The sequence below is a fragment of the Abramis brama genome (assembly GCF_963993115.1).
Source record: "Abramis brama genome assembly, chromosome: 22".
Lineage (NCBI taxonomy): Eukaryota > Metazoa > Chordata > Actinopteri > Cypriniformes > Leuciscidae > Abramis > Abramis brama.
In genome coordinates, this window is record NC_139984.1 from 2,277,018 (window position 1) to 2,297,685 (window position 20,668).

Genomic DNA, 20,668 nt, shown 5'->3' on the forward strand with positions numbered 1-20,668 from the left:
CTAAATTGAACTTAATCATCACCATATATCTGATATTATCTAATATCAAGTTGAACTTTAGCTATAGTGTGTGCCCTTTTATTACTATTTAATAATTTTAATATGAGGTGGTGGGTAATAATTAAAAAAAAAAAAAATCACTCAGTATTCCATGATTCCTAATTCACTACTATCTAAATTACAGTTAAGTACAAATTAACTTTATTCAGTTGTGTAGGCACTAAAACAGTCCAATACATTATAGTCAAATTATTTTTTATGATAAAATAATTAAGATTTCTGTGCCACCCCAGACTGGTAGCTGGCCCTTGCCTGGCCACCCCTATGAAAAAATCCTGGCTCCGCCACTGTCAATAGATATCATCATATTTTTTTGTATTAGTAAATACCAAAAACTCTCAAACCTATTTAAGGGTATACATTTTATTGATGTTTAAATAAAAAACAGACATAATACAGATGAACAAATGATAAAAATGAATATTATGGTTTGCTGAATATTAGAAACATGAGCCTCGTCTGATAAGCAAAGAGAGAGGTGTTGCTGTAATTTATAGTAATATTTTTTTTTATTTTCAAGAGGTCAAGTTTCAAGTGTAAGACTGTTTTTTCTGCTAAGACAGAACATGAGATCAAACACCCTGCAATAAAACAATAAAACTCACCAATCAGGGGAGAAGATCTCAAAGAAAGAGCATAGGACACCGCCTTCCTATCTATGCATCCCCCCTCTTCCTACACTCCTTTCACCCTGGCTCAAGTCACTAAAAAGTTCACTTACAAATGTCTATATACCACATAGGATGTATATTATGAATCTATTGTTTTTTCCCTTTCATCTTTGGTATCATTTTAACAAAATTAATGCAGCATCCGTTTTTTCCGTCATCCTTTGACTAACGTTATATGATCACGCTCTTATTCATCCACATGCTTTTAAACCAGTGGTTCTTAATCCTGGTCCTGGGGAACCCGCTCTGCACATTTTGTATGTCTCCTTTATCTGACACACTCAGTTCAGTTCTTGGAGCTCTTGCCTAATGAGCTTAAGATGTGAATCTTAATCTATATTTAATTCATATGCAGTGAAGACTGTGAAGTGTTTGATAACTTTATTTAATTTCTCTATATATCCTACCATTATCCATTAGACCTACCTGAAAATCTTAAAGCACTGTTTACAAGGTTACATGGGTCAAAAACAACGAAAACAAAAATGTTTTGTGTATTTTGACTGGGCATTGTGGGTAAATAAAAATCTGAACTGGTCTGACTGGGCCAATAGATTTTCTTTTAACCCTGATATATTGAAGGGCAGGTAAATATGACATTTATGTGAAGATTGGTTTAAGTTCACTTTTTGTGTTATATTTTTTAAAGCCTAATACATGTTAAAATTGATAGCTTTTAATTGTACTGTAATGCTGAATGGCTATAATGGCTAAAATTAAGAAAATAAATATATTAAAAACTTGAATATTAGGTGTGATTAATCGTAATTACAGAAAAATGTGCACATAAATGTGGCTTATAATTTAATTGTGTAACTGGCACGATACATTTTTACCTAACAAATCAAATGTTATATTTGATTGTTTCTGTATTCTTCTGAAATAATTTATTTCTAGTAGATTCTGTGGAGTCTGGTGTTACCGCAAATTTTGTGTCCAGGTGTTACGTTCCTCCAGATGGTAAATCCAGGGGGAGGAGGAGGAGCAACAATATTTGCAATAAAACCAGGGCAAAAGAGGACAGGAAGTCAGGTTAATGTGCAAACTGAAAGTGTATTTATTGCAATATTGGCAAAAGAAAACCAATAAAAAAACTACTCTCTCAGAAGAAGACAGCAAGCAAGCAAAGTAAGACCAGTCCTCTCTCCACTGAGGAGGTTAAAAGCCAAACACTGTTCTGAAGTCATAACAGATCTAAGTCGGTATTCAACCCACTGGTTGACTGGACTGTCTCTGTTCTGCTGGGCTGACTGGTTGGCAGTGGTCTGCTCACGGATGTTCTGTTACTGCAGTGTGAAAATCAAGCCTTCTTATCCTCCAGGCACTGAGTGTTGATTAGGCACACCTGCGGCCACTCACTCAATCAGTTGATCAGGCACACCTGCGGCCACTCACTCATGCAACTGAGGCTACGTTTACACGTGGATGGCTATTTTCATAAACGGACATTTCTCCCCTCTTCGTTTTCAAAAATAACATCGTGCACACAAACCTGTGTATATGCTGTCAAGAGCATGCCAAACCTGTAGGTGGCAGTGTAACGAGAAGCTCAAGCCCACCTTAGCCAATCAGAATCCCGAAAATGGTCACATTCCGTGACGTCGCTGCCTAAAACTCCGTTTTTCTCTGTTTACATGCAAACGTGCAAACGAAGATTTTCAAAATCTCCACTCTGGCCGGAGTTTTTAGAAAGAATCGGTTTCATTGGCGAATCCTCCGTTTGCGTGTAAACGAAGGGTGCAAACGAAGGGAAATGTCTCCGTTTTTCAAAATAACCATGTACGTGTAAACGGGGCCTGAGACACGGGCTACTACCTGAGAGAGAAAAAGAACAAAAACACACCCCAAACCAAACACATGTCGTAACACCAGGATAGATCAAACTGAATTAATGAAGCACGGCACATCATCTGAGACCATCAACTGTTTGGTTTCCCATATTCTTCAAAACATCTTCTTTTGTGTTCAACAGAAGAAAGAAATTCATACAGGTTTGGAAAAACTTGAAAGGTAACTTGAGTAAACGATTATAGAATTTTCAATTTTGGGTGAACTATCCCGTTAAAGGACTGTTTGGCTTCATAAATTGGGTCAACTGGAACCAGGAACACTTCCTTTAACACCCATTGTACTTGTTACATCTTATTAAGAAGAATGCTAATATTAGTCTCTCTGTTAATCCAGGGGTTACCGTATAGTCAGCCGTATCCGGTCCGTATCCAGATCAGATGGTGGACCTGCAATGTCAGCAGAGATTGTGTCAACTAGACTTTTTTCTACATTTTGACAAAAACTATTGTGAAATGACGGCGTTTCCATTAACTGACGTACGGCAACGGACATTGGTAGGTTTATATACTATATCCCAGCCACTCCACTGGCCATTATTATTAATCGAAGGAGATTTATGTGTGTTTTCCAAGCATTAATGGTAAGGAATGACCCTTATAATACTTGTGAGCGGCTCATATGAGGAGTTTCTGTGTGTTTCTCCCTCAGATCTGCTCTGAGGTCTTGATTGTGGCATTTATTTGAGGTTTAGAATCCAGTATTCCTGTAATTCTTTTGTCTTTTATGAATTTAATAAAGAACTGTCTCATTTTCTGTCCAAACACACCGCGTCATCTACGTCAGGTGACTGTAAATGCGCGAAAACTGTTTCCATTGCAGTTTTGCAAAATATTTATTTTTCGAATTGCCTGAAAAACCTCCTCATGCGAGCGGAAAAACTTTTTTGCGATAAATGGGAGTTTTTGCGAAATTGACGTGTTTCCATTGGGCGTATTTTCAATTCGCAATTTCGATTTGCGCAATTTGAAGGATAATGGAAACGTGGCTGCTGATGGAGTTTGGGTTCCTTGCCATTATCGCACTTGAGAACACTTAATATTCATGTTGTGTATTCCCATAATGTTTAAATATGGGATGATAGCTTAACTGAGCTGGCTGAGTGATGAAATTAACAGTGATGAAAGTGTTCGTTCAAACAAACCTGTGTATATATATGCCGTCAAAAGCCAAACCTGTAGGTGGCAGTGTGACGAGAAGCTCAAGCCCACGTTAGCCAATCAGAATCCCGAAAATAGCAACAACAGCAACGAATCACTTCCTCTTTATGGTCGCACTTTTGACGCAGGTGCAAGTTCTGTCGCATACTGTGACGCCGGCTGCCTAAAAGTTTTCCAAATCTCCACTCTGGCCGGAGTTTTTTAGAGAGAATCATTTTCAGAGGCGAATTCTCCGTTTGCGTGTAAACGAAGGGCACAAACGAAGGGAAATGTCTCCGTTTTTCAGAATAACCATGTACGTGTAAACGGGGCTTCAGTGTATATCTCCAAAATCGCAGGCAACAGGAACAGAACAACTGATAAAATGTGCAGGAACAGACAACTGACAGATATTTTTGTTTTCTTTGTTATTTTTATTTATTTATTATTAAAGGCCAGCTGCTGCATTTAGACCCGATCTTTTTCATTTCAAATAGTTATTTATCAGTTTTTAACTACAAGTGTAATGCTAAAGTCCTATATTGTTGCATGGTTGAAATAATATGTTTGTAATTCATGTCACTTGTATAAATTGTCGATCATTTTTATGTGCCTTTAAATCACACATTATAATTCAAATGTCAATGGACACCCACCAACACCACATTATTCACACTCAACGATTTAGTGTGCAATAAAAAAAATCTACAAGATAACAAAAATAAAGCCAAAAATAAAAAAAATAAAAAAAGTTTTATCCATGTGGTCAAAAGGACTTTCCAGGCATTCTCAAATATTATCTCAGAAAGATCAAACCATTTTTAAAAGGGGAAAATGTCACAGCATACTAGGGGACAAAGGAAAATAACATTTTGTAGACGTCTAAAAGAGTTTAATTAGAATTCAAGTTATTCAAACACAACACATTATGAAGTTGATATATTTCACAAAGCTTCTGGTGAAATTTCATTATTTACATGAACACAAGCACAGTTCTGTGATAGTTCTGCTTCCAGGAGAGGATCTGTTTTCTGGCGGTCTCGGAGTCACACAAAAGAAGGGTTTGTCGACTGATGCGCTGGACTGGAAGAGTCGAGCCCCGGGTGGAGGTGCTCAGACTGGAGGTAATAACGGCTACAGTCTCATTATAGGTCCAGGGCAGCATTATAAATGTGAGCCGGAGCTGCGGCTAGAGTGCATGCGCTGTGAGTGATAATTGCAGAGCACAGCGACTGTGTGGAGAGATAGAAGTGCCTTGAGCTACTCTTCTTCTCTTCCTGTAATCCCTCATTCAAACAGGCTGACGGACCACACACATATACTCACACTCGCACTATATAACCTGGCATTGGCACTGGACTCATTAAGTTACTATCTAAGGTCTATTCCTTAAGGGAGGGAAAAATCTAAATTTCATTGGAGTAAAATGTATCTTTACACTGAAAACAATACCTTTGAAAGAAACTGAATTCAGCTGTGAACAAAAAAAATGCTGGGTTGTTAAATTTAACCCAACGGTTGGGTCTGTCCATGCAGAAGCATCAGACCAGCATTGCTCTGACTTCCATCATTGGGGGGTTAGTGTAAACAAGCAGTCCATTAATTCCTCTTTGAAAGCATTTTATTTTTCTTCTTTGTTTTGTACGGCACACACACAGCTGCACAAATGTTGATACGAACCCCCCAATGGTGGAAGTCAGAGCAATGCTGGTCTGATGCTTCTACATGGACAGACCCAACAGTTGGGTTACATTTAACAACCCAGCATTATTTTTAGAGTGAAGTGTTCACAGCTGAATTCAGTTTTCTTCAAAGGTTTTGTATTGCCATTGAAAACTGGTTCGCTCCCCCAGTGCCTTTTCCTGTTATTATGTAAATATGTCACCACAAGGGGGCGCCTATATTACAATATTACAATTCAAATAGAAATAAGCCAATATATACATTTAATACAAAAGTAAGTAATACAAAAAAGAATACAAATAAATGGATATTATTCATAATTATTTTATAAATGAATCCGTTAATTCAAAGGCAGAAAATAAAGAATTCAAAAATACTAATGAAACATTAAAGTGGCCATAACAGTACATTTATTTGACCCAAACGTGGGATGAATTTGTTAAGTTAGATTTTATGTTTTGAGTAAAGACTACCTATAAGTAATGACACAAAAGAAATTAGGTAAAGTCTACCCAACTTTTCTCAATACATTACAAAACTTAGCACTTTTATGAACATAAAAGAAAACTGGAACAAAATCCCTTTCAAAGGGGTGTATATTGGGGTGACCTATGCAGACTGCGGGATGTGTGTATGCCCCACACCCCAAAACCAGAAGTCGCTTATTTTGAGCATGTTTTTCCATTTTTAAATGTATAATAAATACCAACTGTTTCTAGTCCCTTTCAAAAGAAAAAAAAGTCCTCCAACTCCCTCATCATCTCATCACAGCATAAATGCACTGCAGTAAAAATGGTGTTTTTATTGTCCTTAAGCTTAAGACACAAAATCTCCAATCACTTTATTTTCCCTGGCTATCTGAAACATATATTTATTTTACTAACATAATTTATGTGCATTGGTGGCTATGACTTTATTATTTAAGAAATTTCTTACGATTGCATCAGAAGCAGCTTGTAATGACATAAAGATGCTGAATCAAATTACAATTACAAATTACAAAACAGACACACAAAGTTACAGTCAGTTTGTGGGTTCAGTAACACATATTAAACGCATACAGCTCTAGTGCGAATTATAGCACAATCTCCAACCAATAACATGAAACGTCAAACATTAAACACTAGCAGATCTTTCACTTCACTTAAAACGCATAAAATAACACTTCATTTCAACAATTACTCTCTCAAAAAAAGCCTGCCAGGGACTGTAAATCACAAGCCTGTGTTGGTATTGTAATGTTGATTAATCCCAATGCAAATGGATTTATTAAACTTCTGTTTTAACAAACTTAAATTGTGCACAACAAAATGAAGTTGTTTATTTTAAAAGTAAAATTATAGCAAATTTAGTCATTTTTTGTGAAGTCTTATCTATTTAACTTGGACTTTACACAATGTAATTATATTGTCATTTTAAACATAAATTAAGTTGAGTAAGTGTTTAGCAGCATTTTTCAGAATCAGTACACTGAACACCATTAGTAATGTTCTTCATCAACATGTTGATCATTTCACTCTCTCACACACACACACACACACACACACACACACACACACACATTTCTCCTCTTCTGTATATTATCTTCTTTGGTAAGTCACTTTGGATAGAAACATCCATATTATATATAAAATTTAACAAATTAATAAAAGTAAATGAGTATGTGTGTGTGAGGACATAAAAAGATAGTGTTTTGATGCTGGAGTTTGGGCCATTAAAAAAAACCCTTCCCAAATTATTTATTATTAATTCAAAAACAGAAATATCGAATGCTAAGAGAGGGTAAAACGTGTGTGCATGTGTGTTTTCCTCACTGTCTTAGGTCGTCTCTTTGCTTTCATTTGAGTGCGAGAGGAAATTGCTGTGCTCATCTGAGCTCTGCTACTATATGGTTTCTATGGCAACCTCTCCAAAATGATGTGCTGTGAATGAGATGTGTTGGTGATTACAGTCTAGGAAGGAAGGCTGATGTTTCTGTTAGTCATCGCCTGTAAAGGGAAGTGTGCAGTGCTCTAATAAAAGCATGCTTCCGGTCTTCATACCACGGTTCCCTTTCAGTCAGTCGCATTCGACGTTACGTCGGAATGACTGACGTAATGGGATCTCGCCTGAGAGCCCAATCCCCTTTCGAGTGTAAACTAATCGAGCCAATGCACATTGGTGTGTGAGATTTGCATCTGGGTATAAATACGGAAGCGGATGCCTCACAGCTTCAGCTTTACCCTTCGGAGCCGAGCGGTTTATCTAGTCACCTGAAGGAAGAGTGAAGACTTCGAGTGTCTGCACTGCTGTTGGAGAAGAGGACTTTGGCTTCCAGTGTTGGTGTGTTACTCTGCAGCAGTGGTGGCTGTTATCATACCCTGCACTATAACCCTGCATCTCCCCTGTGCGCTCCAGCAATGTAGAAGAGCTATTTCCCTGAAAGAGCAACGGGTGTGACACTGCGTCTTTTTAAAGATGTCATTAAACCCGTGTGTTTCTGGATGCGGTCGCTACCTGGCCCGGCTGACAGTCACGATCGCTGCCTCACGTGTCTTGGCTTAAAGTCATGTATAGTCATGTTCCCACAGGGGCGTAGCACAAGATCCTGGGCCCTATGCATTGGCAGTCCTGATGGGCCCTAATAACTATTAACTGTAATGCCTTAGAGTACCCTGATAAGTTGTCATGTGTGCATATGTCTACACACATTTCAAACCTCCTTTCCCAACATTCTCTAGCCTACTTTACTGTGGTTACTAAGTTTCAGGTAAATGATATTACAATATTTTTTGTATATATAACACCCAATGTAGGCTATAAAATTGCTAATTTTAGAAATGATAGCCTATTAATTTAAAATGAAACAGGTTTCAATTTAGGCTATTATAATGGTGTGTTGTATGTAAACAGCATTGTTACTGTACAGTTTATTTATTTTAGCCTTTACCTCAGATTATATGCATAACCATATTATCATCTGAAAGTGTATGTTCTGCTCTTTCGACGGGTTGTCTCAGTTCATTTTTAGCACTAACGATCGCGGAGATATTCAAGCAGTTTAGCACTATAGATTTCGTGTTCTAGTTGTCCTCACCTTGAAAAGAAGTCAGTTACCAATTGTTTCCCCTCATTTTGTTTTCTTTCCTTCTCCTGTCTTTCCTTTCTTTTTTGGTGGCCTGATATGGCTTTCTTTGAGAAAGACGTTTCTACAGCAGAAGTTTGCGCTCCTCCAGATGCTCCGCCAACTAACATAAACTAAATGCGTGCAGATGGACTAAACCATTAGGCGCATTAGCAAGGGGTGGGACCACTCAGTCAATCAACCAAGATTGTCAGTTATTCAGCCAATACACTAACTTTACATTTTATCTGACATTCATTTTGAAATTTAATTAGAAAAATGAAAGTATCCAGGTAAAATCAAATATATTCCAGACTTTTCAAGGGCCCTCTCTCCCCTTGGGGCCCTGGTAATCAGCACTGGTTTACCCCCAGTCCGACGCCCCTGTGTACCCACTGCGGGAGGATGCCCATCTCGGTGTTGCGGTCGAGACTTGGGCTGCGTTCAGCCCCGACAAAACGTTGCACAACGTTTTTTAAACAGAAACGGTGATGCGTTGAACACACTGTTCTGATGACGCAAGAGTTGCAACTATGGCAGCTGAGAAGGCCATTCTTTGTGTTCTTTGTGAAGAATTTTCGGAGCCTGATGAAGTCGGTATAAATATGTGTTTAATACTACAAAATATGCCCGATGTTACAGTTACTGCACTTGCGCCCAGAACAAAAGAGAACATCCCAATCGAGTGAAGGGATTGCTGAAACTGAAATGGAAGCACACATCTTACCTAATTCAGACTAAAACACATTTAGCCTCACATACTGACTTTGTAGTTCATACTGTTTTAATACCCTGTATTTTCTTTCTCATTTTTAGGAAAAGCACTTAATTACCATTGTTTATTTTTATACCAAATGTCATACACTTGCAATGAAGCTAAAAATATAAACAACTACATCATTATGTTGATATCCTATATTTTTACAATAAAACTTACGACAAACATGTCTGTTGTTGCGTATACCGAGCTGCATCGAACACATTTGTAAATTACTTTCCTTGAACCCATTGTGCGAGTTCACTTTAATACCACGTGCTTTATATACATGTTGCTGCTGATTGGACTGCAGTTCTGACACACCCACCAAACAAGAGAAAACGTATCTCAAACCCCGTTGCACACCGGTGCACGCCGTTTCCAGGAAACATGACGTTCAACCCGGAAACCGTAGCAAAACGTTGCGCACCGTTTTGAACTTGAACGTGCCCCTGGTTACGTGCAACAGAAGGAAGAAGTGGTGGGCACAGGTGCAGCTAATAAAGCCTGGTAGAGTCCTGATTGGCTTGAACGGGTGGGTGGAGCTAGAGGTTAACAGGGAAATGAACAGGCTATGAGAGGGTTGGCTCTTGCTTTGCACCCTACAGATTAGGGACACAAAAACTTCTCAACAATCACAAATTATGTCCATCCGCCAATGCTGCTCATGACCTAGATGTGCTGTGTTTGACAGAAACCTGGCTAAAACCAGACGATTATATTACTTTAAAAGAGTCCACCCCGCAAGATTACTGTTATAAACACGGGCCTCGTCTAAAAGGGAAAGGGTAATGCTATCATTTATAGTAATATTTCAGTATTACTCAGAGGTCTAGTTTCAAATATAATTCTTTTGAAATGATGGTGCTTTATGTAACGTTTTCTAGTAGTGTAAACGATAAATCACGTTTGAGATGTGTGCTGGCTACTGTATACAGGCCACCAGGGCACCATACAGACTTTATCAAAGAATTTGCTGACTTTCTATCAGAGTTAGTACTGGCTGCAGATAAAGTACTAATTGTTGGTGATTTTAGATGTAGATCATAAAAAAAGTTTTGGGATTGGCATTTAGAGACATTCTCAACTCTATTGGAGTTAGAGAACACGTGTCAGGACCTACTCATCGTCGTAATCATACTCTAGATCTAATATTATCACATGGAATCAATGTTGATGGCATTGAAATTCTGCAGCAGAGCGATGACATCTCAGATCATTATCTAGTCTTGTGTAAACTTCATTTAGCCAAGATTGCAAAACGTAGAGGTATTTCGCATTTTGTGGAAGGAAAGTGATATTGCAGACCTCTTAGAAGAGAACAAACACAATTCCTCAAGGCACAGATCCTCAGCAAATACCACAAGAACCAGACAATGCTTGTACTCGAACTGTGCCGCAATTTTCATGAATGTGAAAGCAACATGGACTCGGGTGGGCACTTGTTCAGGAAGTAAAGTAAACTGTGCATGCGTTTTAGATGATTACGATGTATTTAGTGTTGATGATTTTCCTTGGATACGAGCGAGAGTGAGTGTATCTCACAGTGTATTCGCACATAACCAGTGCAATCAGGGCAGCAAATCAATGCCAATCCAGTGTCTCCTCAAAAGAGTCCTCAGAAGAAAGCTGCCTTCATGCGACACACAGTAAAGCCAAGTGTCATTTACTCAGCTGTGCAAAAATAGCACCAAATTAATCAAAAACAATATATTGACCCACATTCTGTTTTCTATCATGTGCCGTGCATATTTGTGATGATGTAAGATGCATGCAAACAGAATCAAGTTAAGTGTGAAACCAGTCCGACGCTGCTGGGTACAGTCGCACAGCAAACATTCCCAGTGTAAATGTGACTTGACTTGACTAAGAGCAAAAAATGAATTAAAAATGGGGAAAAAAAGACGTTTCACATGTCTCAATAATTAATTATTATTAAAGTAACACACACACACACACACACACACTCTCTCTCTTTCTCTCTCTCTCTCTCTCTCTGAGTCCAGAGCTGCTACTGCTGCAACATGGCCATCTTCTAATAAGAAAATTACTAAAATACAATAGTAATGTGTGAATCCATTTTCTGAAAGATTTTCAATTTTAGACATTAAACTAACAACATTTGTAAATGTAACATTGTTTTACACTGAACTAGTCTTCAACTAGTTTACTAGAATTTCATACAAATTCGCTTTCTTAATTACCTTTCTAGCAGGGATTCTTTTCTATTCTGTAAAATAAAAATATGACAGGCTAGTAAAAAAAACAAAACAATTAACAACATTGTCATTTGTTTGTACATTTAATTTGACCTGATTATTTCGTTTTAGACATGAGTCAGATGTTATGTTCCTCCAGCAGTGTGTTGGCTGGTCATCCCAGCTCTGATGGTTGTGCCATTGCTCTCCTGATGAGGTGAGATATATCAAAGTGTCACCAACATACGAGTGTTAACTCAGAACATAATCTTTCTTTAGGTTTTTTCCCCATGCTAGATAAACAACTTCCTCTTAGCCTGGGAAAATATTGATTTTAGATACCTTTTAAATATACCTTGTAAACACAGTGAAATATAGCACAACATCTCAGTGCATGCCACTTCCTCAGCAGGATCACTCAACCATAAAGTCTAAGGCTGTGCCCGAAATCACTCTTGAATAGGTACTTATTCTGAATAAATAATTACTTCACAACCACTATAAAAGTGCGATCTGTATAAGATGAGTGTGTGTAGTATGAATGTAATTCAGACATACTACATTTGCCATGTTGTCATTATCATGTGACCTACAGCATCAGTTGCGTCACTTCACTGCCATCCTCAAATCCTCTCCCGTGGCCTCATGGGATAGTAAAGTGTCCATGGAATGCACAGAATCCAGTTGTAGGTCATCTAGGTACTTTTTGCCTCCTATTTAATGAGTACTGTGAATTCAGACCTACTTATTTTGTCACATACTGTTTTTCACCTACTATATAGTAGGGAAGTATGCCATTTCGGATCCAGCCTTAATCTCTGGCAGTCTGATTTGTCTCTGTGGTCACATTTAAGGATTGAGGAACAACCCCGCCACCTAGTGGCTCACTCTGGGTTGGCATTTTATCAGAAATGATCTGCTGTGTTCTCTGTTCCTGATTTGACTGGTTCTGTCTCTGATTGGTTTTGCTGTTCAGCTGGATCATCATTTGCTTTCTCACTGAAGACTTTATTCACAAACCTGGGGCCCGTTCTTCGTACGTCGCTAACTCAGTTAGCTGGATTTGATTGTTGAAGATTTGGCATGATCTTGGATTGTTTGGTTCTTCGAAGCTCATCCTGGACTTGCTGTCATAGCAACAGGTGCGCAATCTTAAACCTGCTCGCGAGCAGTTTATTTCATGTTAACAGGATTAGATCCCGGCTTCATAAGCGGAGCTGATACGGGAAGTCCAGCGCAGCGCGATAGTGCACTTTCTGAGAGATATATTTTTTCTCGTCACTCGTGAGATTGTCGTTTACATTATTAATTTGTTGGAAACGCACATTTATTTTCGACTTGTCAGAGTCGGGCTTTAACTACAGCACACACTGTGCCCTAAGATTATTTGCAAGTGGCTCTTTCCTTTACACTATTGGAGATGCGGAGAACTTGATGGAAAGTGCTGTCTGTCGTTTTTAGGTTTACAAAACAGTTTTATGTTTTTTTTGTGGCATTTCCAAGCCACTTAAGACCCAATGTTGTAAAGCAGTTTTTTTAAGCAGTTTTTTTTATTTTATTTTTTTATTATTAGGCTATCATATTTTTTTTATGAAGATCATGCAATCATGACCATGCTGATTACAGTATATGTCACTCAGGTTTATAGACCATAGACTGCCATCAAGGCCTCAATGAAGGGGATTATGTGAACAGAAAGGGGGTTCACAATGTAAATGTGCAGCCCAGTTACTATTGTGATTCTTAATCTTAATATTCCAGATTAATAATATTATATCAAATAAAAAAGGCAGTTGACAAATCTTCCATATCACAAATGTGAAAGTAAAATGGCCAGGATCTCTGCATGACTTAAGAATTTTCAGAAATTCACATTTATGCACATTATTTAAAAGTGGTAAGGAAAGTTCCACAATTAAATATCAAGCTCACTGTATTACATACACTTATGCTGATCCTAACAGAACTGCATTTTTTCATAGGTGATTATGACATGTTCCTGCCTGCAGACAGGTGTTTTATGACCCCATTCCCTGACCCAAACCAGTTACAATGCAGCTCTAGCCAGGACAAGGGCACACAATGAAATGAACTTTGGCTAACTAAAGGGAAGATTTCAGTGTCTGAAAAGTCTGAGGGTTGCACACCTGACAGGGCCTGTGACATTGTTGCATGTGCCATATTACACAACACTGCCAAAAAAACACTTTTCATTAAATGTTTAATAAAAGACAAATATGCTTAGTTCCTTGAGTTTTATTTCAATTGTTCTTTGTAAAGAAAAGCCAGTGGTCAAGTGCCTGCAAAAAGAGATATTAGACACATGCCTCATGCAACAAATAAAAAGGAGAAGTTGTCTATTCACTGCCCACCTGTAGGCCTATGTCTCCTCTGTCTGTGCAGACTCTTCTGTAGGCCTTTCTGTAGATGTGGAATCCTGCAGCTTATATTACAGCCATAAAGCATTCAAGTGTAAATTAAGTAAAGTTATTTATGCACTTGCAGGTAGGCTAGTTCCTCCATATGACAGTTATCTGAGAGGCTTTATTCACTGTCCAGTGCAATGGAAACAAATGGACATTACAAAGTCTTATACTTTCTTTCCTTTGGAAAGTTAGAAAATGTCCACTTACTGCACATATTTCAGCCACCACCTTCTTGGGCACAGATACAAGTGTTGGTGTATTTTGTAAAAGTGCACAAAAGAGGAAAACACAATGTCATTACAATGAACTACACTGGGGAAAAATGTGATCAATAACTCATATTTTTACATTAACATAAGTTTATCAGTTTTCACTTTCACAAGTCAAAGCAATTCATACTCAAGATTTAACAGTTGAAATGACTATACGGCCTTAATTTAATGCAGCAAAAATTATTTTACAGTGTAGGCTACTAAGATATTTTTTCTCAGCCTTTTTCTTGGTTGCTTTTATAAACAGAACACCATTTATTTAACAGTGCCTTTTATAAAAGAGACTATAATATAACTAAAAATTACCATAATGTAGAATATTTTTGTACTTCACTTTTATTTGCTCCCATGTTCTAGTGTGGTGACTCTGACATTACAATGAACAAAGTAATTATGCAATTATTAAAATACAAAAATATAGGTGATATTAAGTAATAAAAACATCTAACATGGCCACTTCTAACGGATTTAAATTGTCTACTACTTTTTGCCAGCCCTCTATCCTGGCCTTTGCAGACTTTGAGGTGTTCCCTGGCGTTTTGATTAAACATTAAAATTCCGAATAAACTTTTAGTTCTTGCTCGGCTGAGGAGAAAAACTGAGCGCGCTCTTTGGCCACGCTGAGCAGCCAATAGCAGCGTTGCTGATCAATGTTTCTACTATCGATACATATCCCCTTTTAAGCCAGCGCATGAACGCGCAATTATCTCAGATAACTCAATCCACCTATACTAATCATAAACAACAGGTGAGTTCGAAGAACCCAATTAGCCGGATCATGATTAGCACGATGATATCATCTTGGATGTGTCATTTGATCTCGGATGTAATAAGCAACGTACGAAGAACGAGCCCCTGGTGTTTCTTTTATATTGTGTTCCACCTGAATCTTCAATGGTCACAGAATTTCCCATGCCATGAAATGACCAGGAGATAAGGGATCATGATGCTGAGAGCAAAGCTTTACGAAAATCACCACGAAAATGTACGAAAATCAACCACCGTAATGTGGACTCATGCATTTTCTGTAAAGCTGCTTTGAAATGATGTGTATTGTGAAAAGCGCTATACAAATAAATCTGAATTGAATTGAACAACAGTAGTATTGTAAAATGATGGTGGGTTTGCTCCACTACCATGACCCTCGCTGTGAGAAATGCTGCAAGCGGAGTGATACAAATGGTCAAATGGTTCCGGTGTTGATACTACCTCTCAGCCAATAAACTCAACGAGGCCGGGAAAATGGACTATAGTAGATGAGTTTTCCTGTTCCCCTTACAGAACGAAAATAAATCTCGAAGTATTTACGGTCAATATATTATATGATGTAAATATACTGAAAAACAAATGAAATAATATACTATGTTAACATTGTTATATATTGAAATATATTGAATAACACAAAAGGAATTGCAGCTTTTCATTTATTGAAAAATGTATTTACACTGTAAAAATGTAATTATTTGAGTGTATTTTTAATATTGTATAATAAACATTGTGCAACTATGAAGAGAGATCTAGCAGTTATGGTAAACAGATAAGCTTTTGAACTATTATTAACTATTATCTCAACAACGGTGACACGCTTCACGCTGCAATGCATTCTGGTCACCACCGTAGTATAAATCTCCATGGTTCACCAAAATGCATCGCAGCATGAAGCATGTCACCACTGTTGAGATTCATCTGCTGATTCTTGATGTCTGTGTAATAAGTGAAGCTGGTAATGCTGTTTGAGTTGATCCTCCTCTGCTGAGATCTTCACAGATTTAATGTCCTCTTTTCTCTTCAGTGGATTTCATCGTAGGCTGTGACTGAAGTCAGTTGTTTACTGTAAAATCTCACAGTAAAATTTACTAAACAAAAAAAAGATTATAAAATTATGTGAATTACTTTATGTGATTTTTACGTGCACTTAATGATATAGTGGAGATCTGTTAGTGTTTAATGTTCTGATGGGACGTAAAGTGTTTCTGTATGGTGTGTTTGTGGGTCATCATTGAGCTGGAGAGTAGAGCCTGAGCTTCAGTCCAGGATGAGCAGAGAAACACTGATGATATGCTGTGTGTTGCTTTATTTAAAATACAATAACTGTGCAGTTGCTGATGCAATGAAGTTCTTCAACTCATTCATGTGCACTGTTGTTATCTAGTTATATCTATTTTTAGTGGACTCAAATGTAATAAGCTCACAGTATAAATATGTAAGGGCAATTGACCGATCAATTATGTTAGGTTTTAATTCAGTGCATTATTACATTTGTTTTTCAACTGCTTCCTCACAAAATCCTCACTTGTCACACAATTTCTGAAACCTGACACTCAAACACCAGAACCACACACCAAATCTGCAAAACCATACACCAATTCATGGCCTTCGACTCAGTTTTCAGTTTCATAAAACACTTTTTGCAAACCACAACACACAATTCTCGATGTAACACACACAAATCTAATAGGAAGTATCTTGATTTCCTTTTTCAAACACAACCTCTCAAAATGCCACAGTAATTCATCAGAGCCTCACACACACTCCTCACACACACACTCACACACACTCCTCACATGTGTAAACACTCATTGCTTTACTTACAGTTTTTTTACGATTGCTATGACAGATTTTTCAATACTTTTAACAATTTTGCAAAACTCTTAACACAGTTAGCACTACATCCGTCTGTGTAAGCTATACTATTAACACATTTCTTGTTGCTTTAACACAAAATGCATACAATTAACACAAATTTAAAATGCTTGAACTTCTTTTACACACAAGCTCAAACAAGAACAAAACAATGGATTTTTACTGCCAAATTTACCAATGCTTTAACCCTGTATGTCAGAACAGATAACACCATGTTCTAAACCTAACCTTACAGTAAAGTCAAGGTAAACAGCTGCTTATATTGTGAACTGAAACACAAATATATCCCCTGTAAATTCTATTCTTACTGAGAAACAGCTGATTGAATTATGCAAATAATTAGAAGATGACTTTAAAAAAAAATATATATATATATATTCTTCTGGTGCTTTTTCTGTTCGTATATTTTGTATTTTCACATTATTCCATTGCTAGTGAGAAACAGCTGACTGAAGTTATGCAAATATGGGACAATGTGGCATTCCACCATTCCCGTCTATAGTCACAGCCTTGATGCCCATCAGAGGATGATGTCCGTTTTCCTTGCCCCTTACTTCCCTTTCCTCAACCCCCATTGAGGAGTTTCCTCCGCCTGGAGATGAAAGGTTTTTGACCATAGTCCACAGGACCAAATGTCCCTCCTGTATGCAAAAGATGCTGCATACCGAGACATCACAGCTGAACACTGCCAGGGGTGGATAAGGCATGTTACTGTAAAAGATTCTTCCCAAGATGCCTTGCCAGGGAAGATATCAGGTGTGATGTGGATGAGAACATGTGGACAAATGCAGAAGACCGCGAAGATTAGAAGATGGCCTTTTCTGTTTGTATATTTTGTATTTTCACATACAGTAATACTGTAAATGGCAGCTATATTGCATATTTTTGTTATCTTGCAGAAATGTCCTGTTGCAAATAAAGCCGTTACTGCAGCAATTCTGTCTCTGTCTTCTTTTTTTCCACAAACCATACATTCTATAAAGCCACTCTAAAAAGGGTCATTTACAGTATTTTGTTGTATTGAATTTCTGCTGCAAAAAAAACAACAACAAAATGCATGCATTTACATTACAAACAAAACAAAAATATAGAGACTTCAAAAAAAAAAAGAAAAAAAAACACAAAACACAATCTATGATCAATACAATATACTGTCTGTTGTATAAGGGCAGACCTGACACATAAAATAATGCAGTTTCTGTAATTTCAGCTGATGATAGTGTTTTTTTTGTCATTGTGTTATGATTGATTAAATGTTCCTGTTGGAAGAGAACATATGTTAGTGTTTTGAATAATTATTTGATTTTGAAACAAGTTTGCAGTGTTTTGTTAGACATTGTGTATTGTGTTAGTGTATTACAGTTTTTCTCAATTGTTTACACACAAATACTGGTACTTGAGACACAATGACCACAACATGTAACTCATTCACCAACCCCCTGAACCAATTCTGCTAAACTACAAGCACAATTCCTGCTTTACACTCAGATTGCACTTCTAAAACACACTTTTTTCAAAACTCTACACACAATTCTCTACTTTTGGCACAATTTTCATGCAGAAAATCTCTTGTTTTCACAAGGAACACACTGCCATTCAGATATGCACACTGACTCATCACATGGGCAAACACCCGTCACACAGTTTACAATTAGCAATCAGAGCTTTAGCATAAAAGGGCAACAGGTCAGCTCTTCAATGGAGCAATGGATGCCAACATTGGATTTTTTTTTAAATTTTTTTTTACTGTAACTGTATACAGTCAATTCTTCTGTTGTTTTGTATGTAGACCACTGTATGTACAACTTTGTGTTGGTTGGGATGTACACTGTGTACATAGTGGGAAAAATAAAATATATTTGTTACCGTGTATTTGTGTGTTCTGAGTATAAAAACAATATTCTCAAATATTTTACAACACACTTATGTATGTAATGTCTGTAGTAAGTGTAACACTGAACAAAAAAATGCCTAAGTCATTATGATGAATGGAGAAGAAGTGTTTTACATTGAGCACATCAGTGTTCAACTGGTTCTTATAAATGTCTATTCATATGATGGTTTGTGTGTGTCATTTGAAAACAAAATACCATTTTGAGAAGAAATAACATTGTTTTGAATGTAAAGTTTCATTTTGCAGGAGAATTGAGGGGTTTTGCCCATTGTGTGTGTGTTTTTTGATTTGTGTTGTGATGATGAGGCATACTTTCAGAAAATGTGTGTAAACAATCGAGAAAAACTGTATTGTATTTTGAAAATTAGTTTTGGAGTTTAGTTTACAATGTGTGATTTTGAGCATGAAATGAACCGTTTTGCCAATTGTGTGTTTTAGGTGTGTTGGTGCGTTAAGAGTTTAGGAAATTTGTTAAAAGTATTGAAAAAATTGTCATAGCGATTGTAAAAAACTGTAACACCAACCAATCATGGCTTTAGAATAGGCCTTTAAACAGGCCAAAGGTCGAGTTATAGGTTTTTATGACTGTGTAATACTGTAATTCACAACCACAAATGCTTACAGTAAAACAATCAATAGTTTGGTTTAAATATTGCTTTGTGTTTACCGTAAATTTTTCAACATCTCTCCCAATTACTTTCAGTCTTGTACAAAAATTTACATTGAGGCTCATGAAAGAAGAGCTTTAGGTTTTGAATAACTGTGTGTATATGATATGTCCAAAATATAATACCATTGCAAAGGTGTTTGCAATGTAAGACAAATGTTTGCTTTTGAGATGTGTTTGTGATATTTTGAATGCTGTGCTTCATTTTGCAAGAGATGTGAGATGTTTTGCATTTTGAGTGTGCAATTCTTGGATTTGTGTGTAAAGTTTTGGAAAAAAGAGGCAAAGTTTTGAAAATGTGTGTAAGCAGTTGAAAAAACCCCCCTGTAATAACAGTAACATACTGTAAAGATTACAGTAAAGAACTGTAAATTCACAGCTGCTCTTGTTTTGCTGCTTTTACAGGTGTGCTGTATAATTTTACAGTATAATTGTAGTTTATGATTTGTTCCCCCTTTGTTTAAATCCCTGGGATCGATGCAGAAACGACCTTGTGTGGAGACCATTGAGGACACACACTCTGTGTTATGACTTCCAGTCCTGTCATGTTTTTCAGCCTCTACTTTATCACGCATTGCCACAGGTATTCGACGAGGGAGCCGGACACCTGGAGTGACGTCTGGGTTGATCTTCATTGGGTATGTCACAGGTAGGATGCCCAGCTCATCATCAAACAGGTCAACATATTCTGTGTTGTGGCAAGCTTACATTTTCATTGAAATCAATTCCATGCACTTCTTTTTTGAGGGGTATCAAGTTTATTTTTAGACAGGCTGGCAGGCCCAGCAATGATTTTACATTTGTATCAAACACATGAATTTGCAACAGGTTCGTTTGCTGTTCAGACGCTGCAGCATCACAGTTCCCTTTGTTTCAATCACTGTGCCTCCATGAGCCACTAATGTTGCTTTTGACTTCTCATGAATTCTCACTTCTCTCCAAACTGCTTGATACAGTTGATACTTGATAATGTTACAAAAGCAACATTAGTGGCTCATGGAGGCACAGTGATTGAAACAAAGGGAACTGTGATGCTGCAGCGTCTGACCAGCAAATGAGCCTGTTGCAAATTCATGTGGTTGATGACATTGCATTTTGCTCCTGTATCAATTCTAGAATCGAGGGGATTGCCATCTTCTGTTAGGCTACAGTGAATTTCCTGCTTGTGGTGACTGACTGCATCAATTTCATTGGCACCAAGATACAGCCCGTCGACGTGACATGATTCTTCACTGCTGTCTTTGTTTGTGTCAGTGATCTGATAGACGGATTTGAAATTGTCTTTTGATGCAGATCTGCACTGGGAC

The 20,668-nt window shown here is 37.5% G+C and overlaps 1 protein-coding gene across 1 annotated transcript in view; it reads left to right on the top strand.

Annotated features, from left to right (window-relative positions):
* Positions 1 to 19,904: 19,904 nt before the first annotated feature.
* The window catches only part of tnnc1a (troponin C type 1a (slow)), a 35,611-nt gene continuing 34,847 nt past the window's right edge, over positions 19,905 to 20,668 (top strand). The window contains exon 1 of the mRNA XM_084098146.1: positions 19,905 to 20,010. The gene's annotated coding sequence lies outside the window, so the exon portion shown is untranslated. The remainder of the gene's footprint in view (positions 20,011 to 20,668) is intronic.